This window comes from Mytilus galloprovincialis, chromosome 2, assembly GCF_965363235.1.
Source record: "Mytilus galloprovincialis chromosome 2, xbMytGall1.hap1.1, whole genome shotgun sequence".
Lineage (NCBI taxonomy): Eukaryota > Metazoa > Mollusca > Bivalvia > Mytilida > Mytilidae > Mytilus > Mytilus galloprovincialis.
The window spans coordinates 61,464,181-61,478,364 of NC_134839.1; positions in this window are offsets into that span (position 1 = coordinate 61,464,181).

Consider the following 14,184-nt stretch of genomic DNA (forward strand, 5'->3'; position numbering starts at 1 on the left):
GGTGCATGACATTTTTTTTGGAATCAGCATTTGTTTGGTCGAGCGCAGTGGCTGAATGACTTGATTATTACACCAAGCAAGTTTATTGATCACCGAGACTCCATAACATTATTCTCAAAATTGACATTTGATTTATTATAGATGACTGAAACTGCATTACATTATTATTACACCGACACTTGGTTTATCGAGTGTAGTAAGGCTTAATTACATGACCATCAAAACCGACATTTAGTTTATTAAATACTGAGAATTGATGTCTCAATACTTTTATTACATTTGACTTTTTGTTTATCGAACAATAATTCCTTTGACCGCATTCATACATTTTTTTTCTCGTTGAACACATTTATGACACCTATTTAGATACATGGACATAGTGCAAAACGCTATCTATTCTTTTCAATTCACAGCAGCGTCTGATCAGAATGAAGTTGTTAAATCCGACGCTTCGTGTACAGAGTCACACTAATTCCACGTTTAAGAACCCTTGCATCGACTATTTGATGCACCCGTATATGTAGACTGTTGCTATGCTCAATGTCTGTTACTATGTACCTTCGCTTTTCTAGTGACGTTCCAAATATCCCAGAACTTATCCCGGACAACCGTTATTACTGGAAATACTTTATATATTAATTGATAATGAGAATTATTGTCCACAACATGCATAAAATATTTACCACTGGACATAAGTCAAACTAAAAAAGAATCAGACAATTGTTTTAACCTCCTCTACATAATATTAAATATTTTCAGCACATGATCTTGCCGTTTTGAGTCTAAACTGATCTATTGGTGCTTAAACTTTTAAAAAATATTGATATTTTAATGTTAGAAATATACATCGGGGTATGAAATATTTCATAATAGTATGATGATCATTTGTATGCAATAGATGATTCTTCTGTAAATATTCATAAATGAAATTCACGTTTTTGATATGTACTTTTATCCAATACAAGGCCTAAATATTGACTTACTTACTGCATGGAATCAACCCCCGATTCAAATTAAGTTGAATTTATATCAATGGGAGCGTAGTATAGAGTTTAGATTACTGGTTATGGACACTAACACAACACAGAGGATAGCAGTGGTATGCGACTTTACACTTGTGTGAGGGACACCAACACAACACAGAGGATAGCAGTGGTACGCGACCTTACACTCGTGCGAGTTATGGACACCAACACAACACAGAGGATAGCAGTGGTACGCGACCGTACACTCGTGTGAGTTGCAGCATACATATGGTTAAACTTAGATTTGAATGTTTAAATGATAAATTCATGAAGTTAGTCAGTCGAAAGATATTTTCTTAAACATATATTTTTCTCTATAAAAGTAACTTATATACTAAATATGCTATTCAAAACAAATGAATACCCGTTATACTAGTAGTCAAATGCGGAAAAAATTATCCTCTAACGGAACGATTCAATAATTGAAAACTCAATCTGTTTGAATCTAAATACAAGATTTGTTTCCGTATTCCCAGAGTCAAGCAATTTATCGTACTGGATTGCTTCTATAAGCGAATAACACATTCATGTAATTTTGTATTTCATCTTCAGACACTCGAAAGAGAATTACGAACGATTGTTTAACCTATTTTCATTAAAACCAAAATCATTTTAGTTCTCCTCCTTGAGAAACAATTATTTGATCAATAACCGTTTAGAATATTAATGCATTCGTTCGCCCTTGTTGCTATTCATCACTCAATCTTTAGATTAAGACGACATTCAAGAAAGCGTTGAGGTACAGATCTGCTTAAAAACAATTTCTACAAGTGGACAACGTTGTTTGTTCTCGCGAACAATGCAGCTATTAATATCCACGTCTTCTGAAGTTCAGAAACACTTGTTTGTCCTTAAGCGACGTTGAAGAGAATTAACAGTGTAAGTAGTGTGTTTCAGGTGTCAGTTCTTTCAAATTTGCTGTCATGTTCACAAAATTCAGCTGATTTTTTTAAGAAAAGTAGATTTGAAACCAATTATTAGTAAGTCGAAAGATAAACATGAAATAATAAGTATAAGTATTCAAAGGAGAAATTATTTGGGAATGGTATAGAATAAGAAACAACAACAACGAAAATAGGAATAATTGAAAAGTGTTCCAATGGTTCAAAATATGCGATTTAACAAGAGGTTAAGCTGCAATCAATGAAATTGCGTGTTCCTATACAAAAACTATGATCGTCACTAAAATCAGGACTAAACAGAAATTATGATGTCGGTCATTACTTGTGAAGCGAACAATTGTATGATTAGGGACTTTTAATTTTTTACCTGGAGGGATGGTGCGAGTCAAAAAGAAGAGGTGTTTCCATTTTTTATACGACCGTCAAAATTTTGACGGGACGTATTATGGTATACAAATGTCCGGTGTTCGTCCGTCCGTCCGTCCGTCCGTCCGTCTGTCCGTCTGTCTATCCGGCGTAAACATGTCGCACCGTAACTTGGGAACGACTTATCTAAATTTCATGAAACTTAATATAGTTGTTTTTTATGATGGTCAAATGATCTGTATACTTTTTGGTGAAAATAAGATTTAAACTTTTTGAGTTACGGCACTTTGTAACTAAAACAGGGGTGTGTTTTTTTTCACATGTCGCACCGTATCTCAAAACGTTTCTTGATTATTGCTTAAAACTTTACACACTTCTTAGTTATATTAATCTTAATATCTGTATACTTTTTGGTAATGATTCAAATTTCATTTTTGAGTATTTTGTAAAAAAGGGGGAGGGTTTTTTACATGTCGCGCCGTATCTCAAAAACGATTTATGATTATTGCTTAAAACTTTACACACTTCTTTGTTATATTAATCTATAGATCTGTATACTTTTTGGTGATGATTCAAAATTTCATTTTTGAGTTATTGAGTATTTTGTAAAAAAAGGGGGAGGGGGGTTTTACATGTCGTGCCGTATCTCAAAAACGATTTATGATTATTGCTTAAAACTTTACACACTTCTTTGATATATTAATCTAAAGATCTGTATACTTTTTGGTTTGATTCAAAATTTTATTTTAGTGATATTTGTAAAAAAAAAAAGTGTGTGGGGGGGGGGGGGGGGGGTCACATGTCCCGCCGTGTCTCAAAAGCAATAAATGGTAATTACTTAAAACTTTCTCAGAAACTATTTATGATTATTGCATAAAACTTCCACACAAGACATCGGGTGTATCATGCGCTCATGGCGCAGCTGTTTATTTTTTCTTTTAGTGAACATGGGGTTCGATTTTTTTATATGAATTATAAGTGCGTGTAAATGTTATCTCTAATGAAACATTTGTGAATTTTAAATCTTCCAAGTAAAGTATATCCTACATATCATGTGTGTCGAAGGTAAGTGTCTTCCATGTTAAAATGTTGGCATGTTTTGATAACAGAGGGGGATAAAAAAAAAAAAGGTGAGGAACATTCTAAATGTATGATTTCAAAATTGCCAGCCCTCCCTCTCAGGTAAAAATATTATAAGTCTCTTATATTCTTTTAGAGACGAGATTTCAAGTATGTTGTCTTAGTATCAAAATCAGAGTTTTTGACAAAATATTGAATATAACTGATCATTTAAATCCAAAATTGAGTTCTTTATGAACTCGAGATTGAACCGTGTTAATATCCGCAACTTTTATTTATCTGTTCAAGTATTCTGAAAATGGCGAAAAAAATAAATAACAAAAATACCGAACTCCGAGGAAAATTCTAAACGGAAAGTTCCTTTAGCAAATGGCAAAAAAACAAAAGTTCAAACACATCAAATGAATGGATAGCAACTGTCGTATTTTAGACTTGGTACAGGCATTTTATTTATAGCTAGCTAAACCTCTCACTTGTATGGCATCGCAAAAAAAATTCCATTATAATGACAACGATGTGTGAACAAAACAAACAGACATAATAGGTAAACATGTCAAAAATAGGAATACAGCAGTCAATATTGAGTTATAATCTTTATCACTATAAAAACAAACAAATATGTTAACAACGAAAAACAGAAAGGCATATTGACAAATCACATTAGCAAAACAAAAAGACAAGAAAACTAAAATGTACCGTAGTACAATAACCAAATGACGGGATGTATAAGTACCGAGTCCAGTTAAATTGATATAACCAAAGTACCTGATGTATCTTGTATAGCTTCAGATTATTATAATTCTTATTGCAACACATTTTGATACAATTCAGAATTTAAAGTGAACCCTTTACTATTCATTCCAAGCCTTATGTTGAAAAACATAGGTTGATAACAGCAAAACAATAGCAGTAGATGAGCTACGTGTCGTATTTTGAAAATTTCACAAAAACTAACACCAAATGTTGACAACTTTCTTTTTGTACAAAACTTAATGAAATCAAAATTTTACTGAAACAAAATCAAAATCTCACGAAATAAAATCAAAATCATGGCGTTTTGAAAATTAATTGGTATAAATTTATAATAATAGTCAGCATTAACCCTTTTAACAATGAGACATGTAAAAAGTGAAATCACAAAAATACTGAACTCCAAAAATCAAGTCCCTAATCATGGCAAAATTCAAATGACAAAACACATAAAAAACGAATGGACAACAACTGTCATATTCCTGACTTGGTACAGGCATTTTCAAATGTAGAAAATGGTGGATTTAACCTGGTTTTATAGCGCTAAACCTCTAGATCAAAACTGACGGACGATATGACAGGAATAAAACTTATTTTCTTTGTCAGTTGAAAACTTTCAAAATTTCCTAACAGATTGTAAACTATCTAACCCTACTTTTGAAAACAATCTATCAATATCACAGAAGGCAATTATAAAACAAACATTACTGTTAACATTGTATATAATAGATTTTGCCTTCATCAAAGATGATAAAGAATAAAAAGGTGCAAACAAATTCAACTCAATTCATGATTTGTAACTGACTGGAAAGTAGGAATGAGGCCCCTCATGGGGGGGGGGGTCCTAGTAATCACATAATCACCATTTTTTTGCCAATATAATCACATAATCATTAAATATTTGCTTATCTTTAGTAATCAAATAATCATAAACTAAAAATACAGTCCTAGGTAATCAAATAATCATGAAATATTTGGCTTAATAATCAAATAATCATTAAAAAAACGGCCAAGTAATCACATAATCAAAAACCCCATGAGGGCCCTCAGGAATAAAGTACAAACCAAACACTTTATTGGCATCAGCAAACGCTTTTCAGACAATTTTCTTTTGTTGGTTTTATATAATCCAATGCTCATCAGAAATCCCCCTTCAATTGAACATACAGAATGTGTTACATGTGCAACAACCAAAAAATCAACAACTATTAACATTTAACAAACATCTCAATTTACCTTTTTGAGAAATTATTTTAACAACTAGGAAAATTTAGACTTCAAATATTATGTTGGTCTACACTTTAATGCTAGTGCATTACACAAAGCAACGAGACGTTGAATTATTATTGATCTATACAACCCACAAAGTTTTCAAATGTTCCAAGTAACTATGAGATAACATCGTTTTTTTCTGACTAGTCCTTAGAAGTAATTTGATTTGATGGTATTTTTAATCTTTGATGCAATTTACATTTCTAGTAAATATAGGGATACATTTAATCTATCAGTTTAGAGTATTGTTGTATGTCTATATGACAACTCGGTTACCATTTTATTATTTCCATCGAACTAGTGATGCCACTTCTGGAGGAGATTTATTTCCCCGAGGGTATCACAAGCCCAGTAGTCAGCACTTTTTGTGCTGACATGAATTATCATTGATATTGTTATATTTATAAATTAACTGTTTACAAAATTTAGATTTTTTTGAAATACTAAGGCTTTTCTACCTCAGGCATATATTACCTTAGCTGTATTTGGCAACACTTTTAGGAATTATGTTTCTTTTTTGGATTCGAGCGTCACTGATGAGTCTTTTGTAGACGTAACGCGCGTCTGGCGTATATATAAAATTTAGTCCTGGTATCTATGATGAGTTTATACCATTACTTTTTTAAAATCATGTAGTCGAAAGTAAGAAAAATGTATCAATAAAATATATTTGGTCAACAGGGTATCACAAAATGTTACGATGTTCAAGAAATCACACTAGATTATCTAAAGCTCGCACATTGTAAAAGAAAATATGTAAGAAGTGGTTTGCGCTATCCGAATACCGAGAACGTATATAAAAATAGCGTGGGGCGTTTGTCTTTTTGCAGAAAATATTCGCGTAAACTAGCCTTCCACGTAACTAAACTAAAATCTCAAAGCATTTAAAAATTTACATTCATGGTTCGGGTAAATTTTATGTTGTCTTTATTCCACTGCAGGTAGAGGTTACGTCTCCGAGTGGATATGACCAGCCAACTAGTCAGCACTCTGTGTTGACACAACTTCAATTGAGAGTGGAAATGGGGAATGTGTCAAAGAGACAACAACCCGACCAAAGAAAAAACAACAGCAGAAGGTCACCAACAGGTCTTCAATGTAGCGAGAAATTCCCGCACCCGGAGTCGTCCTTCAGCTGGCCCCTAAACAAATACATACTAGTTCAGTGATAATGAACGCCATACTAATTTCCAAATTGTACACAAGAAACTAAACTTAAAATAATACAAGACTAACAAAGGCCAGAGGCTTCTGACTTGGGACAGGCGCAAAAATGCGTCGGGTTAAACATGTTTATGAGATCTTAACCCTCAGAAGATGTAACCAAAGAAAATAAACAAAATGACAATAATACATAAATAACAACAGACTACTAGCAGTTAACTGACATGCCAGCTCCAGACTTCAATTAAACTGATTGAAAGATTATGATTTCATCATATGAATATCAGGCACAATCCTTCCCGTTAGGGGTTTAGTATCATACCATCATAACATATATAAGAAGAACATAACCCGTGTCATGCCAACAAATCGTTTTTGAATAAATGTGTTTAGTTCCGATGCAAAGACCCTATAATTGAATCAAAATTAACGCCAAAATATGCAATATTTAATGACCTGACAATAGTATCGTATATATATCCCTTCTTAATAAGTCTATTTAAAGGTTTTGAAGTAATCGAAAAATTAATGATTTTTTACCCCAGAAATGGATTACTTAACTACTATGTACCTAATTTGTCCTACTTTTTTTTAATTTTAGCATCACTGATGAGTTATTAGTAGACAAAACGCCCGTCTGGCGTACAAAATTTTAAGATGGTATTTTTTATGAATTCCTTTTTCATCCACTTGGTCAATGTCACTGCTGATGGATGTTTTATCCCAGAGAGTATGACCAGCACTTATTATGTTGATATGAATTGTAATTGATATTGTCATATCTTTATGTTAATCATTTACAAAATTTGAAACGATAAGGATTTTCTATCACAGGTATGGGTTACCTGACCTGTATTTGGCAAAACCTTTTGGAGATTTCGTCCCTTAATACTCTTCGTATTTTATTTGGCTATTAAACTTTTCCGATTTGAACATCAGTGTTGATTGTTTTGATGACAAAACCCCCGTCTAGCTCACAATATTATGAGATGGTATAAGATGGAGTCTTTGACGAGTAACTTTTACAGCTACTAGATCGATGTCACTACTGGCGGAAGTTTCATCCCCAAGAGTATCACCAACTATATAGTCAGCAATTCTGTGTTATGACTTATCATGCATTGGTACTGTCATATAAATAAGTTAACTGTTTACCAATTTTTTAAAGTTTAGGATTTTCTTACCCAGTAATTAATTACCCTAGATATATTTGGCAAACCTTACAGAATGTTTGGCCCTAAATGATCTTTAACTTCGATTCGAGCGTACAAAATAACAAGTTATTTTCGATGAGTTTCTATTTACTATCTTCAGTTTATTTTTCACACCAACTTCATTATTTTCAACTGAACTTGTAAACACATGTTACATCATATTTGACAATTAATTCGCAATCACATTTGGCACCAGCAAAATAAATCTTGAACTTGTTGCAGATCTTGCAAATATTTTTCTGGCAACTGAACTTATTAGTCAATTTAGGCATTCTACACTTTTTTCTTGGCTGCTGGCATTCTTCAACAACATCTCTGCGTCCTATGTTATTCATTTAAGAATAAAACATATGGGGACAGAAGATTCGACAAAGCAGCAGCCGTTCTGTGGAATGATCTACCAAGTGATCTACGAAACATCCATTGTGTGAACGTTTTTAAGAAAAATTTGAAAACTCATTTATTCAGACATGCTTTTAATGGTTCTTAAAATATTTCTACATCATTGTAATTTTTGAATTTTTAAGCTACTACTTTTTTTCGAATTTTTAACTTAGTATACTTTTATTGGTTATTTTAGATTTTTTTTAGCAAATATTTTGAAGTTTTAACTTACTTTTATTGGTACCGATTCAATATCTCCTTAATTTAGCATGCCCATTTTATATAAATTGTATTGTTTTATCAATGCTAATTTTTCAAATCTTTTTGTTTTAAAAGTTTTAAACATGGGCTTTTATATTTTATTGTTAATACTTATATATGTTTATGGAAATATATTGTAAAGCGCTTAGGGTAATTTTAATATTATATAATTCGCTGTTATAAATACTGTATAATAATAATGATAATAATAATTTAGTTTTGTCGACTATTACAGAATTTTTGGCATATTTGTTTTAATATTGCATGTCTTTGACTTTATGTTTTGATCAATTTCCTATTTATTTATCATCATTTTACAAAATCGATATATTTGTTTCTAATAACGTAAGCATTATATGCATGTTTTTATTTTTATTTCACCAAAATTTCATTTAAGTATCCATCATATCAAATACCCAAGAAAAGGGTAAGTCATGTCCCACCGATTGAGACCATCATGAGTAGTCAATTTATTTTTTAAAACATCTTTAAATAATTTAATTTTGGATGTAACGCGTCTTCTGATTGGCTGACGTTATTTTGTTATGAGCCCATAGACATAATTTAGTCATGTGACCGTGACGTCATCAACGTTTTTTCATGGTTTTCTACGGTTTAAAATGGAATTTAGAATTAAATTATAAGAAATGACTGTAATATTTTTTCTGTCTATTCGAAATAACATAAAACTTTTAATATGTGGTTCACACTTACGCGTTATTCAGTGTGCACCAAATTTTTCATGTTATTTCTTCATAGACAGAAAAAATATTACAGTCATTCCTTAAATAATAATTCCATTGTTGTATTGGATATAAATAAACTCATTATAGATATATGAATTCAAGCTTATTCTATTTCTCAAGTATGCACCAGATACAACAGTAACATATCGATGTTCAAATAACAAATATAAATTAAAGCGATTTATTTAAGGTAATAAAACGAAAACTTAGAGAAATCATTTTAACTCCAAAAGGGCAGGTGTCTCATGCTATGAATGTATCACAAACCACGTAAAAATTTACAAATATAAAGTGCCTTTTTTATCAATACCTAAAAGAGTTTTAGATTTTCTTTTTGTGTGCAAGATTTGAATTCCAATATTTGCTGCAAATTCCATGTAACAAAAAACAAACCTTTTTTTTTTACATCGACAAAACAAATTCAGAAAGCACTGACTAGTTTTATACGACAAATACTATAGAAGTGAATGCTTCTATTTTGTTAGATAAAGTGAACGCAAGATACCTTCACATTTTGCATAAAGCGCTACTTGCTAAAAATTTACACGTCACTTGCTTTCAATTCTTTCTAAAAAAATATAACAATGCCAGGATAAGCACACTATCTATATATACTCTGTTATACAAATATCATACATCAATTATGCACAAAAAATGCAACACTCTTCATATTATCAAGAAATAGTGAATACGAATGTTGTATTGTTATTTTAAAACCATTCTATATTAAATACCTCCCTTTTGTGAAACTATAAAGTTGTCAGAAAGTGTGAATGTCCTAATCGCGTTTCTCATTCAATTAACATGTTTAAAAAAACATTTTATACATTGTTGTACCCTTTTCAAATCGAAGACAAGTTAGTGGTTTGTGTTTTATTTTCGTTCAGTTAACAAAAGTATTATCAGAAATCAGAATGTCAATTCGCAGACAAAATTGTTAACAAAATCTGTCAAAGTTGTCTAATATGTTTTGACGGGAGTCTGGTCTATTACGCTATCTGTCCAATTCCAGGAAGAGATGCTTGCAGTAACAGACACGTAGTAAATTGGCTAGTGATTATTTTAAAGGAGTTATTTATTCGTCATTTATTGTGAGTATCATTTGCATGAACTGAAGCGACAATATTTTATCTTAAGTGCTACTTTGTCAAGTATTTTAAATGTTTTATTTAAGAAAAGAAATGATAATGAAAAATAGCGTTAATTCATTTTGCAATTAATAATTTGGTTAATAAATAAGTAAAAATGACCCCTTGGCCTCAATAAAAGAAACAAAAAGCACATAAAAGGGATAAATGAAGAAAAAACGTAAATGAAAAAACGAAAACAACACTTTTAAATCCCATGATTCCGAAGCTCTATGCTGAATTTACTTACATCAGAAACGCTCAAAACCGAATATTTGAAAGCCAAGAATGTATTAGAACCAAAACGTTTGAAGAGCAAAAGAGACCCGAAACAATAGCCAATTCCATTTGAGGTTAACTTAGCCTAAGGCAGTTTAAGCCCTAGTTCCTTTTTAATAAGTTCTAAATTTTTATAGCAAAACCATAGAACAGAGAAAAGAAAACGAAAAATCCCAACATTCCAGGATATTTTGTTCCTAGGAAATTATAAGCATTTTAATTTCAATTGAGGAATTGAATATAAGTTTAAATAATTTCAAAATATACGATATTATTTTCTTTATAAATATTAAAAAATAATATTTTAAATGAATTTACTTACCTGATATAAGTTATCAAATAATTTTATCTGCCAGAATCATCATATAATGTAAGATCAAAGCAATTTCTGGGAGCAGGTTTCTATTCTAACTTTTTAGTAACCTTAATGATTCTTCCACAGAGATGCAATAAATTGTCACAAATAGTCATTGATTGCTTTGGAACATGGATACGAGCTCAATTCGTCAAAAGACAAACTTCCGATATTTCTGCGACATTGAGTGAACTCTAGTTTATAACGAGATATATTACTTAAGAAAGAATCCAATTTTCAATCGTTTTTTATTTGATGATTGGGAAATTACTATGTTGTCTAATCCGATGTACTCAGTTGAACGGTTTATAGTGTCAAAAATTACTTTCAGCTAATAAATGAACGATGTTTTAAAAAATGTTTCTTGGAAAATTACTTTAATTGGAACACGTAGCAGTTTACTAGGGTCAGACGACAACAGTTAATTACTTTATAGCTTTACACTTATCGATAGGTTTCAATACTTTGGTCTATTTTAGTTTATACAGTTTCATCAATTTTATATTCAAACACTAGTATGTATAAAAAAATCTTCATTTCAAATGTTGATTAAAATGAACTAGTTGGAAATGAATATTGTTGCTTAATATCTATTTCAATGCACAATATTTTCACTTAATATACCACTTTCTGTTTAGTCAGTGGGACGTCGATTTGTTGATTTTTGCATTTGTATGAATTCTGTGTTTTGAATTAGTATATTTTCTCTTCTATAAATTTTCTCAACAGTTGTTGACTTTTAATTACTTCTGTTGAGTTATATATTGAGTTGACCCAATTACATATGGAGATTAATTCAGTATGATTAAAAAGTCTAAATTAAAAACTGATGAACTGGTTACACCTTTTTAACTTTTTTGGATTTGAGCGTCACTGATGAGTCTTTTGTAGACGAAACGCGCGTCTGGCGTATATACAAAATTTAGTCCTGGTATCTTTGATGAGTTTATTCACAACATCTCATTGATCAATTGACATGGCTAAAGAACGAATCCCAGATCAGTTGTCTTTATGAATGATATATATCATCTTGTCGTACAAAGTCTATATTAATCTGAAATGTTGTAAATACCGTCGTGATCTTTAATTAACTGGATTTTAAGAACATTTTTTAAAAACTACTAGATATTTACTTTTAACGACTCTAAATGTCATGAATCTTCTCCATTTTTATTTAAATGAGATTCCATAATAAATGTAAGATGACATATCTCCATGTCTTTCAATATCTTGTAGAAGAGTTAATGTTTTCATAAATTAAAGAGTTAATGTTTTCATAAATTACTTATTGGATAGCAAAAAAAAAAACCAAATACATTCTATAGAAATATATTCTATAATCAAACAAACTTATTAAATTTCATCGTTCAAAAACTTTCTTTACCCAGCCAAAAGCTTAAAAAAAAACCAAGCAAGCCATTATGTGTTGTCAGCTGTTAAACAAAGGACCTGAAACAAACCAGCCAAAAAATCGTAAAAATATCTGAAATCAGGATTATTTCCCTCAAACACTATTATGTATCTGTTCAAAAACTCATTTAGTTTGAAAAGCCTTAAGGTCTAAAAGATGTATATGACATATAACTGACAAAGCCTTCTTTCCAATTGCTAGAAATATGGAGATCATGTCAAAAAAGACAGAAAAGTTTTTTTTTAAATTTTTTGTTTCGTAAATAAACAAACGCCAGCAAATTGGCAAAAATTACTCAACTACCGTGATATTAAAATTATTTGGGAGGTTAATGAAAATAAAAATGAAAATGAATGAAATGTGACATTAACTCATTGCAATGAATCCATACATAAAATATTGTTGATATGTCATGAACAGTTGTTTGGAAAAGGGCATAGTTCTCAACAATCAAGGCGACGATTGAACGTGAAACAGTTGTAATATACAATTACAAAAAACGTCAAACTGGCTTAATTAATCTTATATAATCGGAAAACAGTTAACAAAATGGAATTCAACTACAGTGTCAGACAAAAGTACAGACATTGTGATCATAAAGTATCTGAGAAATGGACTTGAACATTATGCTCAATACGAATCAATGATGCCTAAAATATAGACGAGAGCGATAACTTTTCGCTGAAAGTTATTATACGACCCTTAAATGCATCCTCATATAAACAAAATGTACACCATTTGATTGTGGATTACTCAGAGTAGAAATAAAAATAAATAAAAATCACTAGTAGACAGATTGTCAGAGCTGTGTGAAAATCAGACCACATTTTAGTTTTCTTTGAGGTATGGTGGTGAAAAAAACATGATGTAGGACTTCTGTATGATATTTGTTTTATTTTGAACCAAAACAGTTAAAGAAGGAGGTATTATCAGAGCCATAATTCTGTCCCTTAAATTGCATTATTAGTCAAATAACTTGAGCCTTTCAAAATATATTGATTTTATTGATATATGAACTGGTAAAGATGCTTTTAGTACAATTAGATCAGTAATGATGTCTCGCAAACATGTTGAAATCGACATACTTGATCTAAAATGACCGTTTACAGAGTTTTTGAACAGAATAGAAAACGATTAACAGTTAGTCACGCTCAAAAAAAGGTATTTGAAACACATTATAGGTTGCATCTCGGTAAATATTGACAATGCAATTTCCCATAGGAACTCCTTTTACGGATAAACTGTACCACTTTTACTATGAAGTTTTGAAAAAAATCTTATCCTAGAATTGAGTTCAAATGCACTACAATTTTTTTCAAAGGTCAAAATATAGGGCTGTGCAGCATATTTTCAACGTTTATATGCCCTGAAATTTTCAGAGTTTAAAGTAACACTAATTTTCTTAACTACCCCTATCTCAAATGAAGGGTTACCACAGATTCCAATGTAAACAATATGCACATGTATATTTACTGGTAACATTCCAAAGTTATGTTTCCATGAGATGGAACACAGAGAGCATAACTTGAAACCAGTATGTAAACAAAATTAATTTTCTATGAATATTCTAAATCTCCCCAAAAGAGGTGTGGTTTGAGAAACAGCTGTATTTACAAAGTGCAACCTAAAATCTGTTCATAAAAATATCTTTTTTGGTTTAAGCTGTTGCTTTTATTTAAGTATGTATGATAAGATCACAAAATGAGGCGAGTTTTAATCTATATGCAGTGTTGCTCTACTTAAAAAATATTTAAGCCCTACTGCAAATATGCCAGACATAATTCAAAAATATAATAACTAATGCCAGTTATCATTTATTTACAACATATTTTGTAATAAAATAACCCT